Below are 16,650 nucleotides of genomic sequence, written 5' to 3'. Positions count from 1 at the left end.
ATTAGGTTGTTGAGTTTGGAGAACACCGTCACAAAATCCACGATCGCTTTCACCTCCGCGTCCAACGTTTCGCCGAGATACAGGTGATGCATGTGGTGTAGTGGCGTATTTCGCAGAGTGTGCGAACTTCTTTTGCACGGGAAGATGATGTGGTGTAGTGGCGCCCTCTAGTGGAGCGCCCGCTCACTGTGGGCGCTTGGTTGTGTTAATTGTAACTAGATGTCGTTTCTGTGGTCGCACGTGACGGGTCACGTGCGTATGCGTCTAGGTGTCGTCTTGTCGAACAATAAACGCTCTCTTTGGGCTCTGGTCTTGGTGCGAGCAGGCCGCACTCTTTCTTCTTGGGCTTGTGGGTGGGCCCGGCGGCCGGCCTTCGCTCCCGTCGCTGCCGAGGCCGCTCGCCGTCGCCCACGACACAACATCTTTTTGCTTTATGCCTCGACGAGAGTTCAACATTCTCAAAGGAATACGGTGCTGAGCCAACCTCGATTCCCTTCGGAACGACTGTGCGTTTTGAAGCGTTCCAGATCTTTCCATCACTGAGCTTAAAGGTGAAAGGTGCAACCTGAGCTTGCACTGTCAACGGCTTACTATACTTCAGAAATCCTTGCTTACGGAATTTTACCTTCACGACATCTCCCACCTTTATGCGGGTCGGCTGCGCACCTTTCCTTCTGTCAAAGTACTGTTTAGCTTTATGCTGCTTCGTGAAGACCTGATTCCGAACATGAGGCAGGAAATTGTCCGATTCTGCTGCCTTTTTACGTATCCTGAAGTTGCTAATATCCACTTTGGAACGAGGCTGACGTCCATGCAGCAAAAAAGCTGGAGAAAGACCTGTCACTGAATGTGGTGTGACCCGATACGACCCAAGAAATTGTGTAATGCTCTTCGAAGCATCCTTGCCTTCAAGTCTGGCTACCTGTAAATGTTCTTTGAGAACTCTGTTAAACCGTTCAATCTGGCCGTTAGCCTGAGGGTAATAATTCGACGAGAACACGTGGCGGATACCTTTTTCCTTTAGATACTCTTGCATTTGTTTGGAGACAAACTGGGGTCCATTATCCGTCACTAAAACCTCAGGGAGCCCTTCCCGACTGAAAGAAGAGTCCAACAACTTAATGACATCCTCAGTTGAAATGGAATTTGTGCCCAGAACCTCAGGCCACTTAGAGTAGTAATCGACTAGTGTAACAAGAAATCGGGGGTACGACACATCTAACGGACCGACGATGTCCATTCCCAACTTTTGCCAAGGCCCTTCAGGCCATTCCACTGGCTGTAACGGAGCTACATGAGGCTTAGCAGACTTGTCTGCCAGCTGACAAACGTGACAATGCTTTACATGTTCTTCAACATTGCGATCCATTTGAGGCCACCAGTAACGTTCTCGGAGAAGTTGCTTCGTTCGTACTATTCCTTGATGATTTTCATGTGCCAACTCGAGAAACGTAGGTACCAGTACACCAGGAATGACTACACGGTCATCACGCATGAGTAATCCGTCCACAACAGAAAGTTCATCCCTTACATGAAAGTAAGCTGTTAAGTCACTGTGTACCTTTTTCTTATCAGGCCAACCCTTTGACACATACTCTGCTACCTTCTGCAACGTTACATCGGCCTTCGTTGCCAGCTGCACGGTTTCTTTATCGACTACTGATGTTACCAGCGACACTATCTCTTCTTCCTGAAGTTCCTGACCGGTCTGAATGGGTAATCTTGACAGAGCATCAGCCACCAGATTTTCTGACCCTTTGCAATGCTCGATGTCAAAACTGTAGTGCAGCAGACGAGCTGACCACCGTGAAATCCTTAAAGGTCTCCGACCTGAGTCTCCTGCGGCTAACAAAGCAACTACAGCCTGATGGTCAGTTCTAAGTGTGAACCGTCTGCCCCAAAGAAAAATGTGCCACTTTTCGCAGGCGAACAAACAAGCCAGCGCTTCGCGCTCTCCCACAGAGTATTTTCTCTCAGTCTCCGACAAAGTTCTAGAAGCAAAGGCTATGGTTTCAAGCCGAGAACCATACCGCTGCTGTAGTACCGCGCCAATTCCCACATCAGATGCGTCGGTAGTTACTACTACAGGCAAGTCAGGATTAAAGACTTTCACAACCGGAGAACATGTGAGGCACGCTTTCAACTGATCGAAACTGCGCTGAGCATCATCAGACCAACACAACGTCTGACCCTTCCTGAGCATGAGGCGAAGTGGTTCAACTATCTCTGCATAGTTCTTTATGAACTTAGCATAGTATCCTGCAAGACCTAAAAATGATTGCAGTGACTTTATGTCCGTAGGAGCGGGAGCATGAACTATAGCTTTTACTTTGCTCTCCAAAGGTGAGATGCCCTCAGCCGAAATCTTGTGACCCAAAAAATCAAGTTCCTTGACCGAAAAAAGACATTTGTCGTTCAACTTCATGCCACTGTTTGCTATACATGTTAAGACTTCAACCAGGCTCGCGTCATGCTCAGCTTGAGTCTTTCCCCACACAAGAATATCATCAAGATAGCAAACAACATTTTTGCAATTTTTTAAGATCTGAGACATCATTTTCTGAAAAACCGCAGGCGCCGACGCCAGACCAAAACACACCCTCTTAAACCTGAATAAACCTTCATGAGTCACGAAAGTAGTTAAGTCCCTACTTCCCTCTTCCAGCAACAACTGATGATAAGCCGACGCTAAGTCGAGCTTAGAAAAACAAACAGCACCATGAAACATCTGCAACAGCTCTTCAACAGGCGGTAAAGGATACCCATCAATGATAATTGCCTTATTCGGTTCCCGGAGGTCCACACACAGCCGAATGTCACCGTTCTTTTTCCGGACGACGACGAGTGGCGAAACCCACTCCGAGGCGTCGACACGTTCAATGACATCATTGTCCTCCAGGCGTCGCAGCTCGCTGGACACTGGATCACAGAGAGCAAGAGGCAATCTTCGTAGCTTAGATGCAACTGGAGTCACACCTGGCCGCCGTTGGATCTTATGCGAGACGTCCTTGACAAGACCCAACTCGCCGTTGAAGAGATGTTCGAAACCCGGGGGCACGTTCACGGGACACTGCACTGCACACACCGATGCTAGTCGACACGTAAGAGACGCACCGTCGATCTGAATGCCCAGTTGCTGGATGGCGTCGAGCCCCAAAAGAGATGTCCCTTTGTCGGTGACGTAGAATGTGACGGAGCAAGACCGTTGCAAGACTTGAACAGGAGCTTGGAATGAGCCGCGGATGCCGATACGTTGTTTGGAAAAATTCCACAAGTTGACGGAAGCCTTGGACAGCGCATGCTGTTTACTGAAGTGACGCTTGAAATCTTCGACAGTCATCAACGACACGGATGCTCCGGTATCGACTAAGAGTTGCATGGTCACTCCGCTGACTTCGGCTTGAACGACTAAGTCCTTTCTTGGAGGATTGTTGACGCTGACTTCAGCTTGGACGACTAAGTCCTTTCTAGAAGAAGTGCTGACTGTTAAGACGGAAGATCTTGCGGGTGCGTTGATCTCCGTGGATGCTGGATGCTCTACAGGTTCCGGTGTCGAAGCGGATCCCGTAGCTTCCTTCGAAGAAACTCGATGCACTGGTGCCGGCTTACGGCACATCGATGCGAAATGTCCCCACTTATTACAAGAGTTGCAGCGCCGATTTCGGGCTGGACAATTTTCAAATGCTGAATTATGCCATTTATTTCCGCATCGTTCGCACAACTGAAGCTTGCCTGCAAACTTCTTCTGCTGAACTGTACCGCGGAACTCTACAGCTGACTGCGGATGGAAACGTCCATCTTGGAGGCCACCATCTTGCCTTCCCGAACCCGGTGGAATGACGTCACGGCCTCCCCGGCTGGCCAGGCCATCTTGAATTCCTGTGCCGCCATCTTGAGCGCGCCGGCCTCCCCGGCGGCCCAAGTCATCTTGATTCTCCACGCCGCCATCTTGAGCGCGGCGGCTTCCCCGACTGTCATCTTCCGCGACGCCACCTTCTCCTCGTCGACCTACTGCTTGTACTTGATGATGCGAACCGAAGGCTTGGTTCGCCAACGACAAAGATTCAAAACTCCGACCAATCTCTTCAGCTTTCTCCAAAGACAACTTTTCGCCATGTGCGAGCAGCTTTTCTCTAACCTGGGGGTTAGACGTTCCATGTATGATTTGATCTCGGACGCGCTCCGCGTACGTCAGCCCGAACTTGCAACGTACGGCTTTCTCCTTTAGAGCGGTCACGTATTCTAAAAAACTTTCCCCCCGAAATTGACGACGGCTTGTGAACTCATGTCGTTCAACAAGCGTATTTGTGGACGCAGCGAAGAGCCGGTCCAGCTGCTCCAAAAGTTGGTCGAATTTCGAAATGGCCGGAGCCGAGGATGCGGTCACACTACAGTCGGTCGCGGAGTCGGTCACGAAAGGGCTGGTTACATTAGCGTCGGTCACGTTACTGGCGGCGTTCCTCCTTGCTTCGTCCTGCTCCGCCTCAGCAAAATACCTTCGTTGCCCCTCCCTACCCAAAACGCTGACGAGCGCCGACGCGCGTCGTCCGTCATTCCAGTCGCTGCCGCCAGCCGCCTCGAGATGGGCCTGAAACAATTTTTTCCAGTTATGCCACGGAATCGGAGGCGGCCCCGGCAATTCGAGGAAAACGGGCAGGTTATCGAAGAGGCCCATGCTGCCAAGCAGGAAGGAGAGAGATGCAGGAGCAGAAGCAGAAGAACGAAGTAGGGCGAGGCCTAAACGACGGTTCGACAAGCGTCAGCACAAAGAACGCTAGGCCTCGCGACGCCAGACGCGCCGGACAGTCACACTCGAGCGAGGTCAAACGCACTCACGTTTTCATTCTGCCGGACCCGTCGACGATGTCGTCGCAGCAGAAGAAAAGCATCCCATCCTCGTCGCCAAAAAGATGTTGTGCGTGGGCCCGGCGGCCGGCCTTCGCTCCCGTCGCTGCCGAGGCCGCTCGCCGTCGCCCACGACACAACAATGCACTTTGGGGAACGCCCCTCCCGTAAGGAATGCGTGAAGAGTGGTGTCCGTCGGTATACACTGAACGAACAGGGTTGTCGCGGAGTGGTAGCATTCGTCGTAGGGATCCGTTGGCAGGTCGCGCCTAACAAATGCCTCCACGCCACAGTTGACACACCTAATGGGCACGAACACGCAGCCGTTCGCCACTATGGCCGTTGCGATTGGCGTTGGCACGACGGTTCTGTTCAAGTACGTCCGCGTGGACGTGATGCCCCCGCGCTCCGCGCACCGGCAACTCTTGATTACAGTCGTCGCGCACTGCACCGTCGGGACGCCGCCGGACGAAGCGCAGGGCAACGGGTTCGGGCGTGCGGACCGCGGAGCGGTGCTCCACCGTTACCCTGTCGCTGGTGACGCGTTCGACGGACTGGAGCACGTCCGCGGGAGCGACGATGAGTCCCCCGGCGTCCACCAGCTTGCAGTCTCCCAGCATCACCCGCTGAAAGCGTTCGTCCGGCTCGCTCTTAGTCGAGAGCAGCTGCGTGAGCGCGTCGGCCGTAATCGCCCGCGCCCCGAAAAGCGGCAGCACCACTTCTCGGCAGCCCGCCGGCAACGTGGATAGAAAAATTGCTACCCGCTTCACAAACGGCGCGGCGATGGTCACCTGCCGCGGCTCGCTGCGAAACAGGTACACGCTGCCGGCGTCTTGAAGCTTCCACTCCTTGGTGTGGATCTGGAGGCTCGTCGTCGGGGAAAGGCCCGAGGTGCAGGCATCCAACGCGGTGCAGAAGGTTACGGTCATCTCGTTCACGTGGATGCCCCGCACGGGGCACCTTGAGCAATCTTGGTGACGGTACTGGCGATACCGCGGACCCCGAGCCCCCAAACATACGCTGGATCCAACCGTGGCAATGTGTTTATAGGTGAAGGGTTAGAAACCACGAACGGTGGCCGTCGGAGCCCAGGTCAAGCTCCGGCGGATGGGCTCCCTGTCTGTTTACCAGACAGGGAGCTCCGGGACCTCCTCAGCTATCAGGGTAAGGTTGTGGAAGAAAGTACCCCCGTCCCCTGCTTCTATACTATGATATATGGCATTTTCTAAACCCCCCCCCAGACGTGATCGGCCCCCGAAAAGGGGCCGCACCGAAGTTCCATTCCCACCTCTGTCAGCAACTGTCTCTTCAACAAACGGGGATAACTATTCTCGTTTTCTTGTCATCGAATCAGCTGACCCAACGAGACCCGTCGCTTCACTGTCGGTATTTCTTGTCTCGAAATTTCTGCAAAGCACATTAGGTGAAAAGTATGAGGCCAAAAAGCTCAGGACAGGAGAAATCCTTGTCGAACTCAACACTGAAAAACAATCCCGCACACTTCTTGCCCAAACTCGCATCCATGATCTGGACATCAGGGTCACGCCCCACAGGAGCCTAAACAGCTGCCAGGGTGTGATTTCTGAGACAGATCTCCTGACGGAAACAGATGCTGACCTTCTGGAAGGGTTAAAGGACCAGGGCGTCACAGCCGTGCGCCGCATCACGATGCGCAGGGACGATAAGATAATCCCCACCAAGCACATTATCCTGACCTTCGACAGATCGACACTTCCGCAGTACATAAATGCAGGCTACATCCGATGCTCTATTCGCCCGTACATACCGAACCCGCGCCGCTGCTTTAAGTGCCAGCGGTTCGGGCACAGCACAACCTCTTGCCGCGGCAAAACAACCTGTGCGAAATGTGCAGCGCAGGACCACCCCACCGACAATTGCAATTCTGATAACCTCACTTGCGCAAACTGCAGGGGCCCACATGCGGCCTACTCCAGGAAGTGCGAGAAATTTCATCTTGAAAAGAAAATAATCAACGTGAAAGTGACAGAGAACATCACCTACCCAGAGGCGCGGAAGAGGGTTGCCTCTTTCCCTCTGGGGAGGTACGCCGACGCAGCTCGCCGGGGGGCGGAGCGGCGTCTGGTTTCCACAGGGACCCAGTTCAGCGAGTCTGACCTGGTTCCTCCTCCGCCCCCCCCTGGGTTGCCTCTGGCATCCCAACCCGCCACCACGCCGCTTGCTGAGGCAGCAGCGGTTGTGGTGGCAACATCTTCCGTCGGGACCGGTGCCGCTCCCACCTCTGTCTCCCAACCCTCCAGTGCGTTGGAGGGTACTGAGGTGATGGACACCACGGGCCCCGCACCGGCTCCCACTGCCACCGCACCGCCCGTGCCACCTCTGGCGCCCCGGACGCCCTCGGCGGTGGCGGCTCAAACGAAGGGCTCCCGAGGGGGGGCCAAGTCCGGGGGGCCCGGTCCGTCGGCCACCCCTCGGACATCCGACGACGAGATGGATGTCGGGGCGTTCTTGCCGGCGGTGCACCGCAAGGAACGCGTCCCGACGCCAAAGCCTCCCGACAAGCCAAAAAAGGCGAGAGTCACAGCCCCGAAAGACGACACATAAAAACACACACACTCCAGTAGCTCTCACACTAAATAATGGGAAGAGAAAACATAATTCAATGGAACTGTAGAGGCCTTCTTAAAAATCTTGACGATGTATACGAAATACTGCATGCTAATCAGCCAAGTGTAATGTGTGTTCAGGAAACACATTTGAATTCTAAACACACAAATTTCTTGAATAGTTACATGGTCTTCAGAAAGGACAGGGTTGGCTGCACACACTCTTCTGGCGGTGTGGCCATAATCGCCCGCAAATCCTTAGCATGCCACCCTGTCACCTTGAACACCGTCCTTGAGGCTGTAGCAATACGCTTAATAATATTTAATAGGTTGATAACGGTATGCTCCATATACATTCCTCCTGATGTTACACTTTTGAGTTCTGACTTCGAGGCGCTGGTTGACCAGCTGCCCGAACCATACATCCTGACAGGCGACCTTAATGCTCACAACACTCTTTGGGGCTCTTCTCGTACGGATGCCCGGGGTCGCCTGATAGAGAGGTTTCTTACATCCTCTGGAGCATGCCTTTTCAACAATAAACAGCCTACATATCATAACATAGGACACAACACATACTCATGTCTTGACTTGGCTATTGGTTCGGCAATTCTCTTTCCATGTCTTGAGTGGGGTGTGGCCACGGACCCATATGGTAGTGACCATTTCCCTACTTCATTAACGTACATAGGTACAGGCCCAAGCAGTCCATCTTCCCATAAAAGGTTTAATGAAGCAAGAGCTACATGGAATACATTTACAGAGACATCTCAACTACACCACGCATCCATAGGACACCTACACGTTGAAGAAGCTACCCAACTGCTCACGGCGCACATCCTCGACGCCGCCGAAAAGTCCATTCCCCACGCCTCTGGTGCCCCGCGCAACCAGCGGAGGCCGTGGTGGAATGAGGACTGTAGGCGGGCACGATAGGCCCAGAACAAAGCGTGGGGTGTCCTTCGTCGGTACCCCACGTCGGGTAACCTCATTTTGTTCAAACGGGCCAAGGCGTTAGGAAAACGTGTGCGCCGTGAGGCAAAACGAGAGAGTTGGCGCTCATTCATAACATCTATAAACTCGTACACAGACACACGCAAGGTATGGACACGTATACGCAAACTCAAAGGACAACATACACACAGCCTGCCCCTGGTCAGTACAACAGGGGACACACTGGAAGACCAGGCTGACACACTCGCACAACACTTCCAACACGTGTCCAGTTCAGCACACTACACGAACACTTTCTTGAAGTACAAAGCCTCTTGTGAAAAGAAGTCCCTACACGATAACAGCAAATCACAGACTTCTTACAACTCCCTGTTTTCACTACATGAGCTGAGGGCTGCTCTGAGCACGTGTAAACCCTCAGCTCCAGGCCCAGACAACATTACATACACAATGATACAACACCTACACGCAGACACACTTGAAGCACTTCTACATCTATATAATAAAATATGGCTTTCGGGGCACATTCCACACTCTTGGAGGGAGGCCATTGTAGTGGCTTTCTTGAAGGAGGGAAAGGACCCGTCGTCCCCCTCAAGTTACCGTCCAATAGCCCTGACGAGCTGCCTGTGCAAGCTCTTCGAGAAGATGATCAATCGCAGGCTCGTGTACTTCCTCGAGTACAATGGTCTTCTCGAGAGCTGCCAGGCAGGCTTTAGGGTGGGGCGATCGACGAACGATCAACTGGTTGCACTTGACTCATACATCAAGGATGCCTTCGTACACAAGCAGTACTGCTTAACTGTCTTTTTCGACCTCGAGAAGGCCTACGACACCGCTTGGCGTTATGGGATCCTTAGTGACCTCAGGTCATTCGGTGTTTCGGGTAATATGTTGAACACCCTTGTTAGTTATTTGTCGGAGAGAGCGTTCAGAGTAAGAGTTGGTTGTGCACTTTCAAAGGTTCACGTCCAAGAAAATGGCGTGCCGCAAGGTGGCGTGTTGAGTTGCACTCTCTTTATCGTAAAGATGAACTCTCTGGGAAAGGCACTTCCACCAACAATCTCTTATTCTATGTATGTAGACGACGTGCAAATATCTTTTAAATCATGTAATATGTCAATATGCGAACGTCAGGTCCAGCTTGGTGTCAAGAAGCTTGCCGGCTGGGCAGACAAGAATGGGTTTAAATTGAATCCTGCAAAAAGCTCCTGCGTTGTGTTCTCCAGGAAGCGCGGGGTCCATCCGGACCCAGACATTACTCTGAATGGTGTGTCGCTTCCTGTGAACAAGGAGCACAAGTTCTTAGGTGTTGTGTTTGACCATAAACTCACATTCATTCCACACATCAAGAAACTTAAACATAAATGTCTGAAAACAATGAATATACTTAAGGTTCTCTCCCATCAATCGTATGGTTCCGACAATGAACTCCTACTACGGCTCTATACTGCGTTGGTTGGGTCTCGGTTAGACTATGGCAGTGTGGTATATGGGTCGGCGACTAAAACAGCGTTGCGAATGCTTGACCCAGTGCTACACTTGGGGCTGCGGCTTGCGTCGGGTGCTTTTCGCACTAGCCCTGCTGAGAGTCTTTATGTCGAGTGTAATAAGTGGAGCCTTGAGAACCAACGAACATACATGGACTTGCTTTATGCTTTTAAGATTTCATCGCTGAATAATCATCCTTTTTATCCTGTCTTTAACGATACATCATCATCTCTGCTCTTTGTAAATCGCCCATCCGTTCCTCTGCCCTTTTCACTTAGAGTGAGAGAGCGAGCCTCGGATCTCAGTGCTTTGTTTTTAGATGTGTACAGGTCATCCTTTTCAAACAGTTTACCGCCTTGGCAAGCTCGCCCTGTGTCGTGCGACCTTTCTTTTATGAGACTTGACAAAAATCGTGTACCACGAGCTGTAATACTGCAGCACTTTCTGGCTTTGCAGTTTAAATACACATGTGCCGAATATTATAGTGACGCTTCTAAAACCTCCAGTATGGTGTCGTGCGCTGCTCATGGCCCTAATTTCAATGCAGCCAGAACCATGAACGTGCACACATCAATTTTTTCTGCAGAAGCGTATGGAATTTTACTGATTGTACGACACATAATTGAAAATCATATTCCAAAGTCTATCATCTACACAGATTCCTTGAGTGTCGTTCGCGCACTGTCATCGCATACACCCGCCAAAAACCACATAATTAATCTTGTATTTAACACTATCATGTCTGTGTATGCAAAGAAGCATGAGCTGGTCCTCTGCTGGGTCCCAGGACATGCAGGGATCGCTGGGAACGAGTTGGCAGACGAGAGGGCCGGTGCTGCTGCACTCAGGAACACTGTGGACATTACAACGGTACCCTACACAGACCTCAAGCCACACATAAGACAACACCTGCGCAGAACATGGCAAACACACTGGGACGAACAGACAGACAACAAACTGCATGTAATAAAGCCACACTTGGGACGGTACACATCTGACTCACACAACAGATACACGGAAGTCGCCTTGGGTAGGCTGCGGATAGGGCACACCCATGCGACGCACTCGTATCTGCTGACGGGATCTTCTAGACCCCAGTGCAGCAGGTGCGGAGAGGCCCTATCCGTAGTGCACATACTAATCACATGCAAGGCACTTCACACAACACGACACAAACACTTCAGAGAACTCTACAGACAACATATTCCCCTACATCCATCTTTTTTCCTAGGTGACGATGCCATTGTTTCCGTCAAACGTGTGTTTGAGTATCTGTCAGAAGTCAAGTTTTTAAACCTCATTTCCTATCACGCATCATGAAATCTGGCCCTTTACACCAGCCATCCTCACTGTCTTTTATTGATTTTACTTTTGTTCTTGCTTATTGATTTCAGTGTCTAAGTTCTCACCTCTCATATTTAACCACTGTTTTGGCGCTCTTTGCCCTAGTTGGCCTTGCGCCATTAACATCCAACCATCATCATCATCAAACAGGAGAAGGAGATCATCAAGGTAAAAGTGACTGAGAATCTTACCTTCCCAGAGGCGCGCAAGAGGTTCGCCTCTTTCCCCCTGGGGAGGTATGCCGACGCAGCTCGCCGGGGGGCGGAGCGGCGTCTAGTTTCGGCGGGGACCCAGTACCGCGAGTCGGACCTGGTCCCGCCCCCCCCCCCCGGGGTTGCCTCTGGCAGCCCAACCCACCACCACGCCGCTCGCTGAGGCAGCAGCGGTTGTGGTGGCAACCTCTTCCGTCGGGACCGGTGGCGCTCCCGTCCGTGCCTCCTCATCGTCCAGTGCGTTGGAGTGTGCCATGGACACAACGAGCCCCGCACCGGCTCCCACCGCCACCGCACCGCCAGTGCCACTTCTGGTGCCTCCGACACCACCGGCGGTGGCGGGTCAAACGAAGGGCCCCCGAAGGGGGGCCAAGTCCGGGGGGCCCGGTTCGACGGGCACACCCAGGACATCGGACGACGAGATGGACGTCGTGCCGTTCTTGCCTGCAACGCAGCGCAAGGAGCGGCCTCCGTCGTCCAAGCCTACAGATAGGCCACCCAAAAAGCCGAATCCAAGAGTCACAGCCCCGAAAGACAACACATAAACATACACACTCCAGTAGCTCTCACACTAAATAATGGGAAGAGAAAATATTGTTCAATGGAACTGCAGAGGCCTTATGAATAATCTTGACGACGTGTATGAGATTCTGCATACCAATCAGCCAAGTGTAATGTGTGTTCAGGAAACACATTTGAATTCTAAACACACAAATTTCTTGAATAGTTACCAGGTATACAGAAAGGACAGGGATGGCTGCACACACTCTTCTGGGGGTGTGGCCATAATCGCCCGGAAATCTTTAGCATGCCACCCTGTCACTTTGAACACCGTCCTTAAAGGCTGTAGCAATACGCTTAATAATATTTAATAGGTTGATAACGGTATGCTCGATATACATTCCTCCTGATGTTTCACTTTTAAGCTCTGACTTCGAGGCGCTGGTCGACCAGCTGCCCGAACCATACATCCTGACAGGCGACCTTAATGCTCACAACACTCTTTGGGGCTCTTCTCGCACGGACGCCCAAGGTCGCCTTATAGAAAAATTCCTTACATCTTCAGGAGCATGCCTTTTCAACAATAAACAGCCTACATATCATAACATAGGACACAACACATACTCATGTCTTGACTTGGCTATTGGCTCCGCAGTTCTCTTTCCTCTTCTCGAGTGGGGTGTGGGAACTGACCCATACGGTAGTGACCACTTCCCCACCTCACTTACATTCATAGGTAAAGGCCCATGCAGTCCATCTTCCCATAATAGGTTCAATGAAGCACGAGCTAACTGGAATACATTTACAGAGACATCCAAACTACACCACACATCCATAGGACACCACGTAGATGAAGCCGCACAACTCCTCACGGCGCACATCCTCGACGCCGCCGAAAGGTCCATTCCCCACGCCTCTGGTGCCCCGCGCAACCAGCGGAGGCCGTGGTGGAATTAGGACTGTAGGCGGGCGCGAGAGGCCCAGAACAAGGCGTGGGGTATCCTTCGTCGGTACCCCACGTCGGGAAACCTCCTGTTGTTCAAACGGGCCAAGGCGTTAGGAAAACGTGTGCGCCGTGGGGCAAAACGAGAGAGTTGGCGTACATTCATAACATCAATAAACTCCTACACAGACACAAGGAAAGTATGGACACGAATACGCAAACTCAAGGGACAACAAACACACAGCCTGCCTCTGGTCAGCACTACAGGGGACACACTCGAAGACCAGGCTGACACACTCGCACAACACTTCCAACACGTGTCCAGTTCAGCACACTACACAAACACTTTCCTGAAACATAAAGCCTGTTGTGAAAAGAAGTCCCTACGCGACAGCAACAAATCACAGACTTCTTACAACTCCCTGTTTTCACTACATGAGCTGAGGGCTGCTCTAAGCACGTGTAAACCCTCAGCTCCAGGCCCAGACAACATCACATACACAATGATACAACACCTGCACGCAGACACTCTTCTTACACTCTTACACCTCTATAACAAGATTTGGCTTTCGGGGCACATTCCAAACTCTTGGAAGGAGGCTATAGTTGTAGCTTTCCTGAAGGAGGGAAAGGACCCTTCGTCCCCCTCAAGTTACCGTCCAATAGCCCTGACGAGCTGCCTGTGCAAGCTCTTCGAGAAGATGATCAATCGCAGGCTTGTGTACTTCCTCGAGTACAATGGTCTTCTCGAGAGCTGCCAGGCAGGCTTTAGGGTGGGGCGATCGACGAACGATCAACTGGTTGCACTTGACTCATACATCAAGGATGCCTTCGTGCATAAGCAGTATTGTTTAACTGTCTTTTTCGACCTTGAAAAGGCATACGACACCGCTTGGCGTTATGGGATCCTTAGGGACCTCAAGTCATTCGGTGTATCGGGTAACATGTTAAACACTCTTGTTAGTTACTTGTCAGACAGAACGTTTCGAGTAAGAGTTGGTTGTGCACTCTCAAACGTTTACGTGCAAGAAAATGGCCTGCCACAGGGTGGCGTGTTGAGCTGCACTCTCTTCATAGTAAAAATGAACTCTCTTGGTAAGGCACTGCCACCTACAATCTCTTATTCCATGTATGTAGATGACGTGCAGATATCCTATAAATCATGCAATCTGTCAATCTGCGAACGTCAAGTCCAGCTTGGTGTAAAGAAACTTGCCGGCTGGGCAGACAAGAATGGTTTTAAATTAAATCCTGTAAAAAGCTCCTGCGTTGTGTTCTCCAGGAAGCGCGGGGTCCATATGGACCCAGACATTACTCTTAATGGCGTGTCGCTTCCTGTGAACAAGGAGCACAAGTTCTTAGGTGTTGTGTTTGACCAGAAACTCACATTCATTCCACACATCAAGGAACTTAAACATAAATGTCTGAAAACAATGAATATACTTAAGGTTCTCTCCCATCAATCTTATGGTTCCGACAAAGAACTCCTACTACGGCTCTATACTGCTTTGGTTGGGTCTCGTTTAGACTATGGCAGTGTGGTATATGGGTCGGCGACTAAAACAGCATTGCGAATGCTTGACCCAGTGCTGCACTTGGGGCTTCGTCTCGCCTCGGGTGCTTTTCGCACTAGCCCTGTCGAGAGTTTGTATGTCGAGTGTGATAATTTGAGCCTTGAGAACCAACGAACGTACATGGACTTGCTATATGCTTTTAAAATTTCATCACTGAATAATCATCCTTTTTATACTGTCTTTAACGATACATCAACATATCTGCTCTGCAAATCGCCCATCCATTCCTCTGCCCTTTTCTCTTAGAGTGAGAGAGCGAGCCTCGGATCTCAGTGCTTCGTTTTTAGATGTGTACAGGTCATCCTTTTCTAACAGTTTACCGCCTTGGCAAGTTCGCCCTGTGTCGTGCGACCTTTCTTTTATGAGACTTGACAAAAATCGTGTACCACGAGCTGCAATACTGCAGCACTTTCTGTCTTTGCAGTTTAAATACACATCTGCAGAATTTTATAGTGACGCTTCTAAAACCTCCAGTATGGTGTCGTGCGCTGCTCATGGTCCTAATTTTAATGCAGCCAGAACCATGAACATGCACACATCAATTTTTTCAGCAGAAGCGTATGGAATTTTACTGATTGTACGACACATCCTTGAAAATCACATTCCCAATTCCATCATATATACAGATTCTTTGAGTGTTGTTCGCGCACTGTCATCGCACAAGCCCCCCAGAAACCACATAGTTAATCTTGTATTCTGCACTATCATGTCCGTGTATGCACAAAAGCATGAGCTGGTCCTCTGCTGGGTCCCAGGACACGCAGGGATCTTTGGGAACGAGTTGGCAGACGAGAGGGCCGGTGCTGCTGCACTCAGGAACACTGTGGACATTACAACGGTACCCTACACAGACCTCAAGCCACACATAAGACAACACCTGCGCAGAACATGGCAAACACACTGGGACGAACAGACAGACAACAAACTGCATGTAATAAAGCCACACTTGGGACGGTACACATCTGACTCACACAACAGATACACGGAAGTCGCCTTGGGTAGGCTGCGGATAGGGCACACCCATGCGACGCACTCGTATCTGCTGACGGGATCTTCTAGACCCCAGTGCAGCAGGTGCGGAGAGGCCCTATCCGTAGTGCACATACTAATCACATGCAAGGCACTTCACACAACACGACACAAACACTTCAGAGAACTCTACAGGCAACACATTCCCCTACATCCATCGTTTTTTCTAGGTGACGAAGCCATTGTTTCCGTGAAACGTGTGTTTGAGTATTTGTCAGAAGTCAAGTTTTTAAACCTCATTTCCTATCACGCATCATGAAATCTGGCCCTATACACCAGCCATGCTCATTGTCGTTTTGTGATTGTACTTTTGTTTTTGCTGATTTTACTTAGTGTTTAAGGTATCACCTCTCATATACGACTATTGTTTTGGCGCTCTTTGCCCCAGTTGGCCTTGCGCCATAAACATCAAACCATCATCAAGGTTTCACCCCTCATAGATGGCTATAGTTTTGGCGCTCTTTGCCCCAGTTGGCCTTGCGCCATAAACGTCCAAGCATCATCATCATGCTTCCAGCGGACGTTATCACTTATTGCTTTTTGCTCCCTGTGCAGCTGCGCAATGGCGAGCACTTCGCTCACTTTGCTAGGCTGCACATGTGCAAAATCAAGCTCGTGAAGCTGCGCTCGCAGTGATCTTAGTGATTTCAGCACGTAGGCATAGAAAGGCGGTGGCTGCTCAGCTGAGGGCCCCACACGTCCCTCGTCAAAGAACAAGCCGTGCCCACCAGTCCCTCTTCTGTCTCTCTCCCATAGTCAATGAACTTCAGAACAGCACCAACCAACGGGGCAAACAAAGAAAGGACAACACACTGCCACATGTTTGTTGTCCTTTCCTGTCCCATTTGTTAGCGCTGTCCTGAACTTCGTTAAAAGCGAACCGACTAGCCCAAATCACCGCCTTAACTCTCGTAGTCGCTAAACAAAGCTTCCATGGACAAAGTAGGGGGGAAGTTGAGGCTCACGTTGCCAGCTTGAGGTTGGCCATTTCAGTGTCCAGGCCCAGAGCGGGGTCGAGCCCCATCTGCAGGACTCGGACGAGCCGGTCCCGGTCGCTGACCGACACCTGCAGGCACGGGTTCCCGTGTCTCGCCGTCCAGTTCAGCCGGTTCAGGTCACCGCCAGCAGCAACCAGCATCCGCAGGAGCTGATCCGTCGGCAACACCAGTGCT

At 51.2% G+C, this 16,650-nt stretch overlaps 1 protein-coding gene and 1 long non-coding RNA gene across 2 annotated transcripts in view; one reads left to right on the top strand and one right to left on the bottom strand.

Moving 5' to 3' along the window:
* LOC144149758 (uncharacterized) overlaps positions 1–16,650 on the top strand; it is a 138,698-nt gene that overhangs the window by 67,350 nt on the left and 54,698 nt on the right. The gene's annotated exons all lie outside the window — the stretch shown is intronic.
* On the bottom strand, positions 512–4,918 carry LOC144148780 (uncharacterized). Its single transcript, XR_013318058.1, has 2 exons — positions 4,837–4,918; positions 512–4,588 (listed from the first exon to the last, which is right to left on the bottom strand). It is a non-coding gene; the product is annotated as an uncharacterized LOC144148780 (long non-coding RNA).

This window comes from Haemaphysalis longicornis, unplaced genomic scaffold (genome assembly GCF_048455015.1).
Source record: "Haemaphysalis longicornis isolate Haplotype H1 unplaced genomic scaffold, Haemaphysalis longicornis Haplotype H1 scaffold_8, whole genome shotgun sequence".
NCBI classification, from domain to species: Eukaryota; Metazoa; Arthropoda; class Arachnida; order Ixodida; family Ixodidae; genus Haemaphysalis; species Haemaphysalis longicornis.
The sequence above is the reverse complement of the archived record's forward strand: the minus strand, read 5'-3'. Positions and strand labels throughout refer to the sequence as shown.